Here is a 17,914-nt window from a genome sequence, read left to right as displayed (position 1 = left end):
TTTTTCCAAATTTTACTGAATGTTGACAACAATATTTTTTGAAAGATAAAAGTAAATTAAAGCCAATATCTCAAAGTTTTGAAAAGATATTTGAGTCGAAAACCAATTTTTACCACCTTTTGTTAATTTTTTTTGTAGGTTTTTTATTTTTTGTAAGAAAACTGTCAATTCGATTTTGCTCACCATTTTTCAGAATGTTGAAAAACATTGTTGCAAAATATTTACGTACACACGCACGCACAGACATCTTTCTAAAAATTTTTTATTTCGACTCTAGGGACCTTAAAACGTCGAGAAATGTCAAAATTTTCAATTTGACAAATCGGACCCATTACAATAACTTCCTATGGGAAGTTAAAAAAGTACTAGACGATTGTTTTGTTCGATTCGAACATTTTACAGAGTATGAATTCATAAGAATCGAATATCGGATTCAAATCGGATTGGGTTTCGAAATTTATTATAAAGTATGGCCCCTGGGTTGTGTCACATCCGTTGGCTGCATACAAATATTTGCACTAAAGGGGTTATGAATACCCTTATAATGATTAAACATAGTATGAGCAATTAGGAAAGGAGGATAGGATTAGAAAGGTAAAACCGATGTTCATTGGTTTTGAATGTCTGCACATTGTAATGAGTGGAAAATATTAAGTCAGGTAAATTATTCCACATTCGCGTAATGCGGCTAAAGGAAGAATCTCTGTACTTAACATTAGGTCCGAAATTGGGCTTATGGGTAAACTGATGGGCATTCCTAGCGGTACGGTTATCTCAGTTGTTTTTTTACGACTCACATCCTATCGCTTCTACATATCACTTACTTGTACCAACAGATCAATACTAGCAACCAAGACGACCCACAAGTGATTTGGTTTTGAAAAACCAGCAAAATGTTCTCCTTTTTTTTTGTGAATTTCTATTATTTCATAAAAGAATGCTTATTTCAATTGCCAACTGTCAAAAGATGACAGCTATAAAAGTGACAGCTGTTCAAGGAAATAAAACAAAATGGAAGTTAAAGATCTTAATCTGAAGATCTTATAGTGTGCTAAAATGACCCCACTTTGAATTAGTTCACGTTACGTTCCTGTATATAAGTTTAGTTTAGAGCCGTTTTAAAGTTGTTGTCGTTCGTCGTCTTCATAGTTCGTCGTCGTATTCGTTGTCGTCGTAGATTTATTTGCTTTATTATTTTTTCCACTTTTCAACTTTTCCACACTAACAATGAAAATCAGCACGCTCTCACGAATCAAAATAAATAAATACACGTTTATATTTTTTCACACATTTCTCTGATCTCGCAGATATACATATATATGTACATATGTACCTACTATTGGTCGTAGTCTTATATCGAATTCAAGCTATAGTAATACTATACAGTGTATCTTTTATACACAAGCTCTGTCAGTTCAGTCTTCAGATTGGAGGTGAGCGGTGACGTTCGGTTTGGCGGGATTGCAGGCTACAGCTACATGTTATTTGTATACTCTTCGGCGCATTTTAGCAATGCCAGACATTCTGACTATCGGCACAGATGGCAATCGCCTTCATCTGGGGAACAGGTTCCTTCTTTGAAAAAAAATTGTATTCTTTTGAAAGAAATTCAGCAAAGCGTGGAACATGTTATACGAACTATACGACTTTATACGAGAGCATTCGTTTTTATCTTTGTCGTCGTTGTTGTTTTTGTTGTAGTCGTTACGTTCATCAAGTTGTTCATCTTTATAAATACTAAAGTGCATAAAATACTGATCAATACATTATTTCCTTGAATAATTAATCCAAATTTTTTGACTGTCAAAACGGTTTTTAAATGTCAAAATGATATAAATATGTCAGTTCTTGTCCATCACCAGTCACGTGAACTTATAACTTCATTTTTTACTATTGAGAGTTAAAAACTTTGAAATTTCACTGTGAACGAACCCTTAAACAATTGAAAATAATATTATTTTATCAAAATATTTAGTCTACACAACGTTTTCATCTTAGAGGAGTTTAGAAACGAGGAGAGGCTAAAAGTAATTATATTATATTATAAACCATTTTTGGCTAAAGCTTGGTCAAGTACTTAATTGAAAAATCCAATAATTTTCCTCCGACAGCTTTGACTAATGAATCAAAAATGATTTCATGAAATTATTTAATTAACAAACAAAAAGGATTTTAGAACATTTTGCCATTTTGGTGACATAATGATCCTTAAATAAAAATGGAGCACTGTGGCGTATACTTGTTTTTTTTTCTCCAAATATATTTTCATCATGATTTATCTCATTTCATCTTAAGTCAAAGAGCACCAATGACAGCTCACTTGGAACTCAAAGGTCTAAAATATAATAAGTATTTCTTCTTCAGCTTTCAACGTCTTAAAGCAGCTCTGAAAAATATCTGAAGTGGTCAGTTAAGTTTGAACCCGAGTATATTTTTTTTAATTAGTTGGTATTTGCTTTTATACACAAATACCTACATACATAAAAAAAAAAGCCTGAGTAGCTCCGATATGTGTGTTGTATCTCTTATGATGATGATGCTGATGCTGATGCTCCTAACCAGCAACTCTATACTAAATAACCACCGTGCTTTTGATTAGATTAATCGCACTGATCGATCGATCTTTTGCTTACTTGAATCTCGAATTTATAAATCTTTCACAATGCTGAAGAACTGGATGAAGTAGTAGGTAGAGAGGTACTCTCAATGTTTGCTCCTCGTCAACCACCACCATCACCAGTATCACCATTACTACCTATAACAGCAGTACCACCATTCACCTCGATCTTCGCTCTGCTCCACCGCGCCGCTGCCGCCGCGCCAGTCGTCACACCACCACCACACCACCTCACCACGTTCCTCTGCCGGCCGTGCCTGCACATAAAATTATTATTTATTTCACGAAATGGAAATTGGAATGTGAACATCTTAGCATCCTATTTAAATTCAATAAAAAGATAATTAAGTATTTCTGTAGATACTTTCTTGTGTTAGTATAGATAGGTATGTAAGTATAAGAGTTTAGTAGCTATCTATACACAGGTTTTGTGTATTAAAAATTAATCCTATATGAAGATGTGAAGAAACGCAGCTGTTTATAGTGAGTGAGTGAATGAGAAGTCATAATTACTACCAAAAAAAAACATTAATAAAAACAACAAATTAAATAAATTCATAACGGAGTCTCGTATATTGCTTTGAATCAATTTTACGAGCTGGCTATAGCTAAGCTAGTGTGTCGAAATGTGCTAATCGAAGGACGCATTTTTATTCTCAAAAATAATAATGTTTATAGATTTTGAATTTAAATTGAATTCGAGAAGTTTTCAGAATTTTTAAAAATGTTCTACAATAAAAAAATTAGAATATTGGAGGTTAACTACTTTTGGTTTCGAATATTACATAAACCTTCTTCTGTGATTATGAATCATAACTCGTACTTCTGGTATTATAGTTAGTTAGTCTGAAATGCATGTAATTATTAATAACTTTAAGTTCAAAAACCTTAAGTAGCTAAGTAATGACATTTCTAAATACAGATTTTAATTATTTCTCAAAATGTAATCAAAGTAATGAAATTACATGATTTTGAATGGAGCTATTCCACAAGGTTAAGTTTTAAGACCTCTTCTATTTGTTGAATTGTTCAATAAGCACCTGTTTATGTTAAGGGGTCATCCCATGTGACGGCCTGTATTTAAAGGAATTTTTAGGATTTTTTTTACGACCAGTAAAAAGATACAACTTTATTAAGTTTATTATTATTTATTTACATAGTTCGAAAGTATAAATATAAAATTTTGATTAAAAATATTGTAAGGAATACGAGTAACATCGGTGTGAACAACTCAACCTTGAAAAAATGGCTCGCACTTCCTCCACGATTCCGACTGACAAAAAAAGTAAACGTCGTTTTTATCTGTGAACCTAAATGCATGGAGGCATTTAAAAAAAAAATCGCGAATTGTTCGTTTTTCTTTTTGTTTTTTGCTATAAAAAATCGAAATTTTTGGAATTATGCGTTTACATGTGCTGAATCCAACCCATCAAATTTCAAGTCACTTGGTCCAGCTGTTTCTGAGATACGATGGAGGCAAGTTTGAAAAGCACAGTTTTGAGAAAAACTCGTTTAAAGTTTCAAGTCCTCTTTACTATGAAAATATCGACTTACCTTAATCGGCGATGACTGGTCCATAGAGTATTCCTTCCTCTTTTTCTTGAAACTCTTTCAAAATAGATTGTTCAGCTCTTGAATCAATTCTGGGTTGTTTAACGGCATCACTTACGCGCCGCTTAAAAAGTGAGATTCGCTTTTCATCACGTTTCTCAACATAAGTATGGGCTTCGCGGCCTATAGGGCATCCCATAACCGACATTACTTTCAAATTACCTTTGAAACCTTCATTAAAGATTTCCTGAATAACTTTATCAGTAAGTTTACCTGGTCCTTTTCCACCGATTCGTTTATTTGTTTTGACAGGCCGAAGTCGTATCTTTAAAACGACTTCGAAATTTTAAAAATCCCTTTACTACCGTATTCTAGCAATATATGAAAAAAAATCGATTTTTTGAAGCCATCACATGGGATAACCCCCTTAATAACTCGTGTGAGATTTGTTTTTTAAATTTTATTTCAAATTTCATGAGAAATTTGCTTTATATTTTTTAGCAGTATTTTTTATTAATTTTAATATTTGAATATGTTCAAAAAATTTTAACCTTTTTTCCTAGCTCAAAAAAAAAACAAAAATGAAAAACTTTCCATTTTAGTATCTAGTTTTTTGTTACTTCTGTTTTTCTCCATTCACTAAGAAAGTCGAAATTGAAAATTTAAATGAAGGTTATGCAGTGTAACGTGTACAGTCATTTATTAACAATATTCACTGTGGCGTATGTGGAACATTTATTTGGTAGTAGAATTATTTATATTCTTCAAAAGAGTTCAACTAGAAAATTAAAAAAAAACACAATATTTGTAATTAAAAAAAATTAAGGAATTTGTTATTCAATAATTCTATAAGTTCAGAGGAATCAGGAGACTTAATCTTCTAGATAAACTCACACAAACAAATTTCCGAAACATATATTCAAGACTTGATATATGATAATTTTATATGTATAATATTTGATCTAAATATTTGAAAAAGGGATTATCGAAGACTAATATAATTGTTTTCTTCCAAGCTTAAAATTTTAAGTATAAAAAAAACTAAGATAATAAAGTAGTTTTGAAATAAACTAACGATTTAACTGACGCTTGTAAGACCTTGTTCATCAATTTCATCGTCATCATGGTTAAGAAATGACTGTGTCAGTAGATGCACCTGGAATCTAGGTATTTTGGCAAATACATTTCTTGGTGATTTATTCCATTTGTATTTTCTCTGAAGATAGTTACATTGGGACTATTTTTTTAAATTTAAATTTTTTCGAGATATCATTTTATTTCTAGTATACTCTTACTGGGATTCTATATAACACTCTGAAGTTTTGAAAAGTCAATTTTTTTTTGCAAACCAATTGTAATTTTTTTGAATCCAATTTAGTTGATCCATAGAATACCACTTGATCTTTTTTATTGAAGAGATATAAGAAAATTTATATGAAAGAGTAATAATTTATATCTTTATTTTAATATTTTTTGACATAATTCAATATTAACACTTTTATTAAGGTCTCATTGTTTTGAATGAGATTTAAGAACACATTGTCTAGTTATTTTTTAATTACAAAAGTTAATTACATCAATTTATGTCTCCGATAGGAATAGAATTCGGGATATTAAAATTGAAATACTAAAAAGAACAGAAATCCAACTTTTTTTTATAATTAGCCAACACTTAAAGGGTGTATTTCTTTAATTTGCCAAAGACACAGTTTGAGCATTAGAAAAAAAGAGGGAAGGGTTAGATAGGGGGTGTCGGTGTACATTGATTTTTAATTCTTGAACATTGCAATGACAGGTAAAGATAGAGCGCGGCAAGGCGTTCCACATCGTGTAGTACGGCTCAAAAATGAATCTCTGCACTTAATATTACGGCCGAAGTTGGGCTCAAGGGTAAACTGATGAGCATTCCTAGAATCACGGATACTACGGTTAAATTGTTTGAGGGGATGAATGCAACTAGCTACTTTACTAGATCATGGTCCATTAAAGTAACGCTAAGAAAGGGTGAGACAAGAAATAAGTAAACGAGTTGATGATGTTAATGTCACCAATCATTTTAGAAGCTCTTCTTTAAATACTGTCCAAGAGCTTAAATTAGTTACTGGAGCACCAGTCCAAAGATGGGAGTTATATTCAAGTTTTGCACTTATATAGTTTTTATAGATTGTATCCAGATCAGAGGGTGAGAAAAATTTCTTCCATCTTCTCAGAAAATCTAGACATCTTGCGGCATTTTTGGCGACATCGCGTATGTGATCGCTCTGCAAAAGGTGGTTGCTGATGCACATTCCGTTTTGTTGATGCAAGTGCGACTCATTTATAGCGGCAAAGAGAGTATATCCTGCTTTAACGATACATTAGGTTTTCGAAGCATTAAACTGCACGCGGTTTTTTATTCCCCATTGTACAATGCTGTTTAAAAATTAAATTGGGTGGCGCAACAGTCCGTTGTGAACCAGGGCCTAGTGACTTACAATTTTCAACCATTTCTGTGTGCGAGTACTGTTGTCAATAATGGAAGGGACCTACAATTCTAGGCTGAATCCGAACGGCTTTTGAGAAAGCACTTTTTCACGACAAGAATTACTCTTGAAGGTGTCAATTCCTCGCAAGAGGCAGTACCCGCGAAAATTATTTTTTTTTTAAATTAAGGTAGCACAGGCAAGGATTTAACCCAAGACCCCTTGCATGGTAGTCCAATTCACTAACCAACATGCCACGGGTACTACAATTCTGTTTAGATCAGGATTTAATGAACTTATCGTATTTTGCCGTTGCAGTTCCATATCCGAAGAGGAGGGTTGTGAGTCTGGAAACGAATATGAAAAGCTGAGAGTGCTATCGTCAACGAAAGAAAGTAATGGATTAGAAGTAGCAGACAGGAGATCATTTATAAAAATGAGCAAAAAGGGTCGGAAACAAAACGGAGCCCTGAGGCACACCAGCATTTATATTATGGGCTTCAGACTTGAATCCGTCTAAAACAACTTGTATTGAACGGTTCGAAAGAAAATTACTAATCCAACGAAGAAGAGATTCAAAAGAAGAAGATATCAAAAGCACGCATTTTCGATAAAAGATCAAAAGAGCTGATAATAAACCAGCGTTTCCATGACCTTGGAAAGAATGGACGTTAGTGCTATTGGTCGATAATTTGTGGGAGAAAAAGATTAGACTTTTTTGGGATTGGCAGAAAAAATGAAGTTTTCCAACTACTCGGAACGAGCTCAGAAGATTAGAATAGATGGAAAAGCTTGCGCAGTGGTTTTGAATAATAATAGTGTTAATACTATCTGGGCCAGCGGATTTATGAATGTTGAGATCTTAAAGGACGCTCGCCACAGTTCGACTACGAAAAAAGAATACTCCCATAGAATCATTAACACGTTCAAGAACTAGGGAGCCATGACACTATCAGATAAGGTGGAATTTTCTGCGAACTGCCTTGCAAATAAGTTAACTGAAATAATTTTGGCCTCATTAAATTTCCCTAAAAGATTGTAATCCTCGTCAAATAAATAGAGTCCAAGAGTAAACTAGTCACAGCTGTCAAAAAGACCAACTCTGAAAAATGTATTACCAGATTGATATCCATACGTCTAAAAAATATCAGTTACAATTTAGTATCATTGGTCGTGGTCTGTGGAGTTCTTGAGACTTCTTTTATCTCTTTATATAGAACTCCAAAATCCTTATAAACAGTCTTTAAAACAATTTCGAGTACCAATTTTCATAAAATTGATTCATCTACTTTCAAGCGCCTAAAAGCTTGGAAAAATTAAGTTTGCAGTCAATCGGAATCCTATAAACATTTTGCTCCTTTTTCAGTATTCCTTACTTAAGATTTCATAACTTCCTTAATAATATCAACCAAACTATTCATAAATTGTAATTTACCACATAGCAACAGTTTAAACGTTTTCGAAGAAATGATACTTATCTGATTAGCAGTCGCTGGCCGTTAATTAATTAAAATCATAACATTAAATAATATCTTGAGTAACATTCTTTGTTGTTCATACATACTTTGTATTTGATAATAATCACACAATATCACAAAAAGTACCAAGAAAAAATAATTACCATCGCCAGATTTTTATCTTAAGGTCTTCTTATATCGATTTAAGTGTCGTTCAACGCAAGGAATTTCACTTTGGCATACACATCAATTTACTGACATCCGACAAGACATATCACATCATATATCGTCTTCCTCATCCGTCGTAATTAATTAAAAACCTCAATATAATGTACGATAGAAATTCTTTAGACAACATTATAGGAACTGACCTAAACTAATATCTTTCAAACTAAAACTGAAACAGAAACAGACAAACTGACAGACAAAATAGACTAAAAGATACACTATAAGATTGTATCTATGAGTATACATATGTATGATAATAGTATGAATGACATCACCAGCAAAATGCTAACGGTTTAATCACATATCCCTAAGCATTTCCAAAATAAGAAAAAATTAATATTAATTAAAATTTGTATACTATACTGGCGTGTGGCATCGCAGACAACAAAACTCATGCTCTTCTTCGGAAACATTTTTTCCATTTATATGATAAGTTCAGATTAGTCATTTGATATGGAAGAATATTTTTAAACTTTTTGACGCTCTGAACTAGAAAAACAGATGAAATGAATTGATGCTCAGATGTCAGATAAAGAAGGACAAGTTTAATTGAAAGCATGGCATATCGGATCATATGTAGACAAAAAAAAACATGGTTCTATCCAACAGCAGTCAAATGGAAATGACATATGTGTGAAATTTTGTATTTGATTTTTGAGGTCAAAGAGAATGTGTTTGATATTTATTAAGTTAAAGATTCTAGAAATGAAGAAGAAGGCTGAAGAGGACAGCCTAGAGCTGATTGAACTGATAAATTTATGAAGCGTTAAGCTTTTGACACTGGAATTTAAGAACTTATGAATTTTATCAAACATGACTTAGAAAACATATTTCAATATGTCACATTGTGCAAATGTCACACGAAATTAATTTGTTTGACATATTTTTACATTATGGTTTAATGGTTTTTAAATCAATGTCAATTTAAGCAGATATTCAACACGTGTTCATAAAAAAGTCCAATTTGAAGGGACTGAAAAACTTTTGAAACACATTATGAAACAATTCGTTTCCATAACTAATTTCGTCTGCATAGACATTTCAAAATTTACATTTTTTGCTAGTAAGTCTTCCTAATCCGGCTCTCACAAACTTTATATTTTTATTTTGTTAAAAAATTTAACTTTTTATAATAATAAAAATATAAAATAGTAATACAGAAATATGTACATATATCAAAAGAATTGGTTTGTATGTTTCAACGAACTAATCGAATGAACAAACGATTTCTTTGGATACGTTAGTTTTTCGGTAGGTCATACTTTTTTAGACATGTTCTTTCTTAAGGCATGTGCGGTCTTAGGATGAGCTTAGCCAGGAGATAAATCGTACTAAGGGACACTTCATACTGACAACAAAAACTCTTTCCAAGAAAAATTTAACACTGGTAATCGAAGATTAATAGATTGAACACATTTTTATTATAAGGCGTTAACTCAAGTTATGTTTGGATGTTTTGTCAACGTGAATGAAGTTGTAAAAGATATAAGATATGTTTTTTATAAGAGGAACATACATACATGAAAAACTAAGTATGTGACGGATAGAACTGTGCATATCTAGGGAAATAGTTTAGTTTAAAAATCTAGTTTTGTTAAATAGATATTTAGTTGAAAACAAATCTTTACCAATTTTAGGGGCATTTCTTAAATTTGTACAAATTGGATGAATGAAATTAATTTGAGAGATATAAAGAACCGAACATCAATTTTTACCAAATTTGTGTCTTATTTTTGTTGATTTTGTTTTCTTATGAAAAAAACTGACTGTTGGGTTTTAATAAAAAAAATTACTGAATATCGAAAACGATATTTTCAGTGAAAAAAAATAAGTTTGAAGCCAATATTTTAAATATTTGAAAAGATAGTTGAGTCGAAAGTAAATTTTGACTAAGTTTTAGCATTGTTTCTTGTTTAGGTTTTTATTTAAAGTAGTTTAAATCCAATATTTAAAAGTTTTAAAAAGATATTTGAGTCAAAAATCAATTTTATTATATTTTTGTTAAGATTTTTATTTTTTGTAAAAAAAAACGGTCAATTTTAAAAGATATTTGTGTCGAAAATCAATTTTTAAAAAACTTAGTTAAATTTTCTTTTAAGTTTTTATTTTTTGTAAAAAAGATGTCAATTCGATTTTTCACAAAATTGTATCTAATGTAAAAAATAATATTTTATATAAGATAAAATAAGTTTCAAGTCATAATCTCAAGTTTTTGAAAAGACATTAGAGTCGAAATTACATTTTTACCAACTTTGAGTAACGTTTTTTTGTTAGGATTTTATTTTTTATAAAGAAAACTGTCAATTCTATTTATCTTAAAATTTTACTGAATGTTGACAATAATATTTTTCAAAAGACAAAAGTAGTTTAAAGCCAATATCTCAAAGTTTTGAAAAGGTATTTGAGTCGAAAATCAATTTTTATCAACTTTGAAGTTTTAAGTTTTTTCTTTTAAGTTTTTATTTTTTGTAAACAAACTGTCATCAAAATAAACCCATAATTTCAAATTTTTGAAAAGATATTTAAGTCGAAAAGCAATTTTTACCAACTTTGAGTAATTTTTTTATGGGTTCTATTTTTATAAACAAAATTGTCAATTTGATTTTTCTGAAAATTTTACCACATGTTAACAACGTTATTTTTCTTTGCATAAAATTGTTTTGGAGATAAAACCATATTTTATATGTAGAATTTTCGAGGTGACAATTTTTTTCAGTTTTTTTAATATGAAAAAAAAAAACAAAAATATACTGGTTTGATATCGCGTTACAATATATAATATAACATTTAATTCAAGTCTGTAACGTCATTGGTCGTGAGATATTTAGGGTTAACCAACATTTTCACATTTTTTGAAACTGCTATGGTATAAAAACCAACCACGCAATTTTCTTGAGAGCCCTTTCTGCATTTTCCTGCTCTATTATCTGCATAGCAAAATTTATTTGAAGTCGATATCTCTTCTGGTTCTTGAGTTATGGACGACAAAAAACGTAGCGAACGTACGGACGTACTAACGTACGTACACACGCACGCACAGACAACTTTCTAAAAATATTTTATTTCCTGATTTTGTCACAGAAATTGTTACCAGATGTCAAAAATTTTAATTTTCGTGGCATAAACCTACAAATCGTTTTTGTGTGTAAAACATTCGAGGTGACAATTGTTGTTCAGTTTTTTTATTTATAAAAAAACCGTAAAATGTATTTGTGTTAAATTTTTTTTTTAGTTTGGTATCCCGTCACAATATGTAATATTAAATTTAATTCAAATCGCTAGCGTTGCTAGTTCGTGAGATATTTTGGGTTACCCAACATTTTCACTTATTTTTTTAAATTTCTATGGTAAAAAACACCCACTTAATTTGTTTGAGAGTCCTTTCTGCATTTTTATCTGTATAATACAATTTATTTGAAGTCTATATCATTTCTGTTTCTTAAGATATGGAAGCAGAAAAAGCTTCCCGAACTTACGTACGCACCCATAGGCATCCCTCTAAAACTAAATTTATTTAGATTCTAAGGACCTTGAAACGTCGAGAAATGCCGTATGGGAAGTTAATAAATTAAGTGGCGTTATTAAGTAACTTTGGTTAAAAAATAACCTCCCACCGCCAAACGTCATCTATTCTTTTGAAGTCTTTACATTCATTAAAAATCACTTGTATTTATATTGCCTCATTGCCTTTAACAGTGACTTCAAATAATTGTATAAAATCTCAAATTCAATCTGTTTCATATCAAATTATTAGATATTTGAAGTCCCAGTATCAACAGAATTACAAACTTTCAGTTTGTCAACTAAAAACTGCATTTTAAAATATATTTTTTCAAAATAAGATCAGACATAAAATTATCACCACTGGGTAAAAATTCAATTTTGACTATAAGGACTTTAATTTTTTTTTATAATAATGCAAATCACCTCCCGCATGTACATATAACTGATGAGGTGAATGAATCCCTACTAAACAACGATTTATGTCCGAAATTGGAAGATATTGATATCGACGCCGCGCGCTTACCATTAATTTGTAACAGGACTGGACGTAATACATAATATAACTATTGCAATTTTTACCATGTTATTTCTCGAAGAGGAAAAAAAAAATTGGTGCAAGAGATCTTGTAATTTAAAATCTTTAGAATTTTTCTAAGGCTACGTGGAAAATTTCAACAATTTTTCCTCATCAGTATTTTTTTTAGATCACTGCTTTTTAAGAACCTGTTAATTGTACAAAACAATACAACAATACAGAAAAGTATTTGCTTTCAAGACTTATCTTAATATATTTATTTAATTTTTTGTAATTTCAATTACGTTAACACTCTTTTTGCTAATAAAGTTAAACAAATAAATAAAACACGCAAAATATTTAGAATGTAAATAATAAAGTACGCTCAAAATAAACATAATTCACTTTATTATAGATACATGTGAAAAATCTTTATTTATTATCTTTCTTAAGTTTCTACGAAATATGTAGAAACGTAAAATAAATGTTCAGTTAGATGAATTTATTGTTTTGTCAATAAAACGTAGTTTAAAGTGGAAGTTCTTGAATGAAAGGTTTGCATGTTATGTTATGACGTTAGTAAATATTTGTGTTTTTTTTCTAAATTCTAAACAAATCAATTCTATACTTATTTGAAATTTTATTTTAAACACACAAATTAAAACACACCTTAAAAAATTATGACTTATAAAGCTTAAAAAAAAACATTAAATAAACAATTTCGTTAACAAAAAAAATAAAAACATTAAAAAAACCAACCCATGCTTTTGATTAATATTTATAAACATATGTATATCTCTTTTTCATTAGATAGATAAATTGCATCTCAAGCAACAAGCCCAAAAAACTCTAAAAGTCTGTTTTGCCAAAATTAGCAATAAAATAGTAAATTTATAATCAAACTGGTTAACTATATTTAAGTTATACAAATATGGTATATATCTATCTACTTTATAGAGAACACATAAAAACAAGGTATGGCTTCGACTAAAGAAATACAGATATAAAAGCTATAAAATATTAGCAATAATTCAACTTATCATCTGTTTTGCATAATTATTTAAGTTTCATTTGAATTATAATTTATATATTTTTGCTACGCACGTAGTACACGTATACGGTATACCGTTTATATTAGATAGTCGTCAATGCTAGACTTTCTGACTACAAAACTATACTATATACTATAGTTTTTGAAAAATAAACTAAAAATAAAAAAAAGAATAAATAAGCAATATTGATATTATGTTGATAGAGCAAACGGGAAGGGGTTGAGGAGGGATGTAAATGTAAATTGATATTAATAAAAATCTTACTTGATGTGATTATTATTTGGTAAATTTGTTGTATAATTTAAATAAATATTGTGTTTGTAACAGATAAATAAACTGTTCTTCTTTTTAAATTAAACTCGAAAATTTTTTTAATATAAATATTTGGTTTGCCACTTCATAACATACAATTTTGAAAGTAACAGTAAAAAATTAAGTTGTACAAAATAATGGGTCAGACCTTCTGTCGCCGTGCGTCGGTCAATAATTTGGCAAAAGTAGAAAATGAAACCATATTCATTACAGAGTTATGTAGCATTGCTAAAATTTCTAGTCTGAATGTTAAGTGGTTAATTTTGACTATTTTTGTATATGTACTAATTTATTCATGCGTTCCAGAAAATAATGTCCAATTATTATTTTGCATTTAATGCATAAACAATTACCGACAAAAATAGTAAGTATACGACATAGTATACAAAATCATAAAAATTGAATTGAACTTTGAAAATAAATAATGATGATCACATATTTATTGCAAAATAAATCTTGAATTTAAAATATGTTTTCGTTTCAGTACTATTTAAAAAAAACAATCGAGTAAAAATGATAGAACTGTTTCATTAAATTTGTTAAATAAATCAACCAAACACAAATTATTTCTTATGTTTTATTAGCCTCTTTCAATACGGATGGTTAGACAAAGTATTGTAATAAATTGTTTTATTCGAAACAATTTGTTGCTCATTCCATAATTTGTATAGATAAAGGATTTTTTCTTTTCGTTACAAAAACAATTTAATTAAACAAATAAAAGCTGAATTAAATATTTTATTATTAACGTGTCATAGCTATTTGTTATTGAATCAATGTTACTTCTAGAAATCAATACATTTAACAGCAAATTAAATTTGGATTAGAATAAAACTATAAAATTAATTGAAACCAATTACTGGATGTTTTTGAAAGGTTTTGACTTTAATATTTCAAAATTTTGTTAGTTCAAATATGTACATACTTTCATTATTTTTCAAATATAATTAATTGTAAAATTATGCGACAATTAGGTGTTACAGTTTCCAATAAACATTGAAAGTTGAAACAAAAGTATTTGATAAAACATTAAGGAGTTATTATTCTTTTCACAAAACATTTTTTCTTTCAATTCAAAAAGTTTTATAACTCAAGATAATACAGAGCTTACTTATCTTTTTAATAAATATTTATAAATAAGTAATTAAGCTAAAAATGCCTAAAATAATAAAAATATTACTATGGTAAATTTAAATTTTATTACCTACTAAGATTAATTTTATGTTTTGCTTGTGTTTTTTATTGATTAAAACTAAAAGTTGTTTAATCTACTTACTACCTTAAGGCATTTTAGAGTTTTATAGAGAAAACATAAATATATTGATAGTTATAAATCAATAGATTAATTCTAAATCTAAGGAAATTTAAATTGTACAAAAAAATTTACTAAATGGAAGTTTTTACTGTTCTTTTTATTACTATCAAATGTAATGTTTTCGAGAACAACACAAAGTGAAAGTCAACAATGAATTTTTCTACAAGAATACAAAAAAAATGGTTTTAGTCGATATTTCAACGAAATGACAGCAAACAATTATCAATATAACGTTAAAAAAAAACTCAGCAAAAAAAATAAATTTTTGAGCATGAGGTCGGAGAAGTATGCCAAATACGATCATAGAATTCAGCAGTTTAGGACTTAGGTAAACGACTACGTGGATATAAAGAAGTACAGTACATTTTAAAATAAAACTTCAAAAAATACCTACATTTGAAAAAAAATATCAAGTTTTTTTTAAAGAAAATAAGTCACTCAAAAGATTTTTCACTTATAGGAACATGAAGGAAACCCTTTTTTAAGAACTTTTTTATATTTAAAAAATGTAATAACACCTAAAAACCATTTAAGTATTTAAATATAGTTATTATACTTTCTTTGTTATTTTATTTTATCACGTAAAAAGTGAAAACAAAAATGGTATATTTTAATTTTTGTTTAGTAATGATTTCAACGAGATTTTGACGAGCTAAATTTTTCAAGTCGAAATATACGACAGTAAGTAATCTGATCACTATTAAAATTAATTAGCTTTGAAAACTTTTAGGATATTTGTTGAAAACTACTCTTATCAATCTTATTTAATAAAACAAAAATTAAAGCCTGATCATCCATGTAGACATTGAATTCAAGTCAGGTTCAGAGTTTTCAGAATTTTTGTATTATTTGGATTCATTCATTATTAACTTCCCATAGGAAGTTATTGTAATCGGTCCAATTTATTGAATTGAAAATGTTGACATTTATCAATTTTTCAAGGTCTCTATGGTCTTAATAAAAGAATATCTCACGAACCAATAGCGCTAGCGACTTAAATAAAATTGTACATTATATATTGTAACGTGACACCAAAGAAGTATATTTTTGGAAAAATCCAATTAAACGTTTTTTTATAAATCAAAAAAAAAAATAATTGTCAATTAATTTATTTTTGGAACAAAAAATGTTTTTTTTCTCCGAAATAACTGTATGCAACGAAGAATAACGTTTTTGACATCTGGTAAAATTTTGAGAAAAATCAAATTATGAGTTTTTTTTACAAAAAACAAAAACTCAACAAAAAATTAATAAAAGTTGGTAAAAATTTAAAAAAAATTTAAGATTATTTTTATAGGAATATTGTTGTCAACATTCAGTTAAAATTTGAGAAAAATAGAATCGATAGTTTTTTTTACAATAAATACAAACTAAAAAACAATATTACTTGGTAAAAATTTACTCAAATATCTTTTCAAAAATTAAACTAATTTTTTCTCACAGAAAATATTGTTTTCTACATTCAGAAATTTGTTTATAAAAATCCAAAAGTCATTTATTCTTTTTTAAATATACGCAAATATTATTAAAATTGGTTTTCGACTAAGCCTTCAAAGCAAGACAAATCGGCAGACGGAATGGGAAGCTATTAGTGTAGGTCGTATCCGAGCCTCCTTTTTAACTTTAATTTTAAATTATTTCTTACAACAGATTTTTGAGAGTTATGAAAATAATAGTTAATTTCTTGTTCCTCCATAAATTGAAATTCCATAATCTTATAATTAAAAATAAGACGTTCCTTTGAGCAATTATTAAAATTTTATCCAAAACATTTAATTATGTTAGCAATTTCTATCTCAAGTGAGTTTTAAGTCCGAATTGCCCTTTGACTAAAATTTTTCTCACATAATTATATTTATTTTCAAAACTAAATATAATATAACAAAATTATTATTTTAATTATACTAGTATCCTTTTTGTCAAATTCAAATTATTGTCCCTGATCAATAAGATTTTCTTAACCAATAATATATAGCTTTCTAAGCATTTCATTTTTTTTTAAATTTCAAAGTAAAAAAAACACAACTCATCATCGATTAAAATCATTTTGATACATTAAGACAAACAAAAAAAGGACACTCAAAACCTTTAACTTTTTTTTGTATCATCCAACCACATCCACTTATAAACTTTAGGATTGATGATTTATATATTGCACGAGAGATATCTTCTTAGAGGAAACACATCTCAATGGAATGTGTTTACTTGTTGCTCATGCACAAAAATGAGAAAAAAAGCAACACAACAAAATATCTCAAGAAGATGAAGTTGAAGGAAATTAAAAAACACAGAAAAAAAAGTATCTTATGGGTCTCAGTCTCAGTCTTAGCCTCAGTCTCAGCTCAGAGCCGAGATCACCATCAAATGAAATGAAGACAAAAAAAACACACTACAATACCATCTCTTGATGTTGATGATGATCATCATCACCATCACGATCAACATCAACATCACATCGCACAAAATGTATCTTTTTTGATATTTTTTCATCTGTATCAGTGAGAAAATTTAGTTTTCTCTCACGATTGATTTCTCTCTCTTACTCACTCACTCTCTCTCTCTCCCTACAACTACATTCTCAAAAACAACTCGCTCACTAATACTACCTTATTAATATAGATCGAAAAGCAAAAAATGGAAAAAATTCCTCCAAATAGCTTGAGGAACTGTGAGAAAATATTTCACACACACCAAACACCATCACAAAAAAAAAAGAAAACACATAGATAGATACATAGATACACACAAACATACACTTAGTCGCATCTATACAAATAAGTAACAGGAGTCACGGAACTCCACTCCAACCAACGATCAAGCAGCCCCAGAGCACCAGCAGCAAGTTAAACAACATGAACAAGTGATCATCCAGCAGCAGTAGCTGTGTACACTGGCTGCTGGC

At 29.2% G+C, this 17,914-nt stretch overlaps 1 long non-coding RNA gene across 1 annotated transcript; it reads right to left on the bottom strand.

The window, feature by feature from the left end:
• Positions 1–1,991: 1,991 nt before the first annotated feature.
• On the bottom strand, positions 1,992–17,907 carry LOC129949365 (uncharacterized). Its single transcript, XR_008782032.1, has 3 exons — positions 17,767–17,907; positions 2,634–2,874; positions 1,992–2,572 (listed from the first exon to the last, which is right to left on the bottom strand). It is a non-coding gene; the product is annotated as an uncharacterized LOC129949365 (long non-coding RNA).
• Between the last annotated feature and the right edge of the window lie 7 nt (positions 17,908–17,914).

The sequence above is a fragment of the Eupeodes corollae genome, chromosome 3 (assembly GCF_945859685.1).
Source record: "Eupeodes corollae chromosome 3, idEupCoro1.1, whole genome shotgun sequence".
Classification (NCBI taxonomy): domain Eukaryota; kingdom Metazoa; phylum Arthropoda; class Insecta; order Diptera; family Syrphidae; genus Eupeodes; species Eupeodes corollae.
This window is presented reverse-complemented; position numbering and strand designations above follow the sequence as displayed.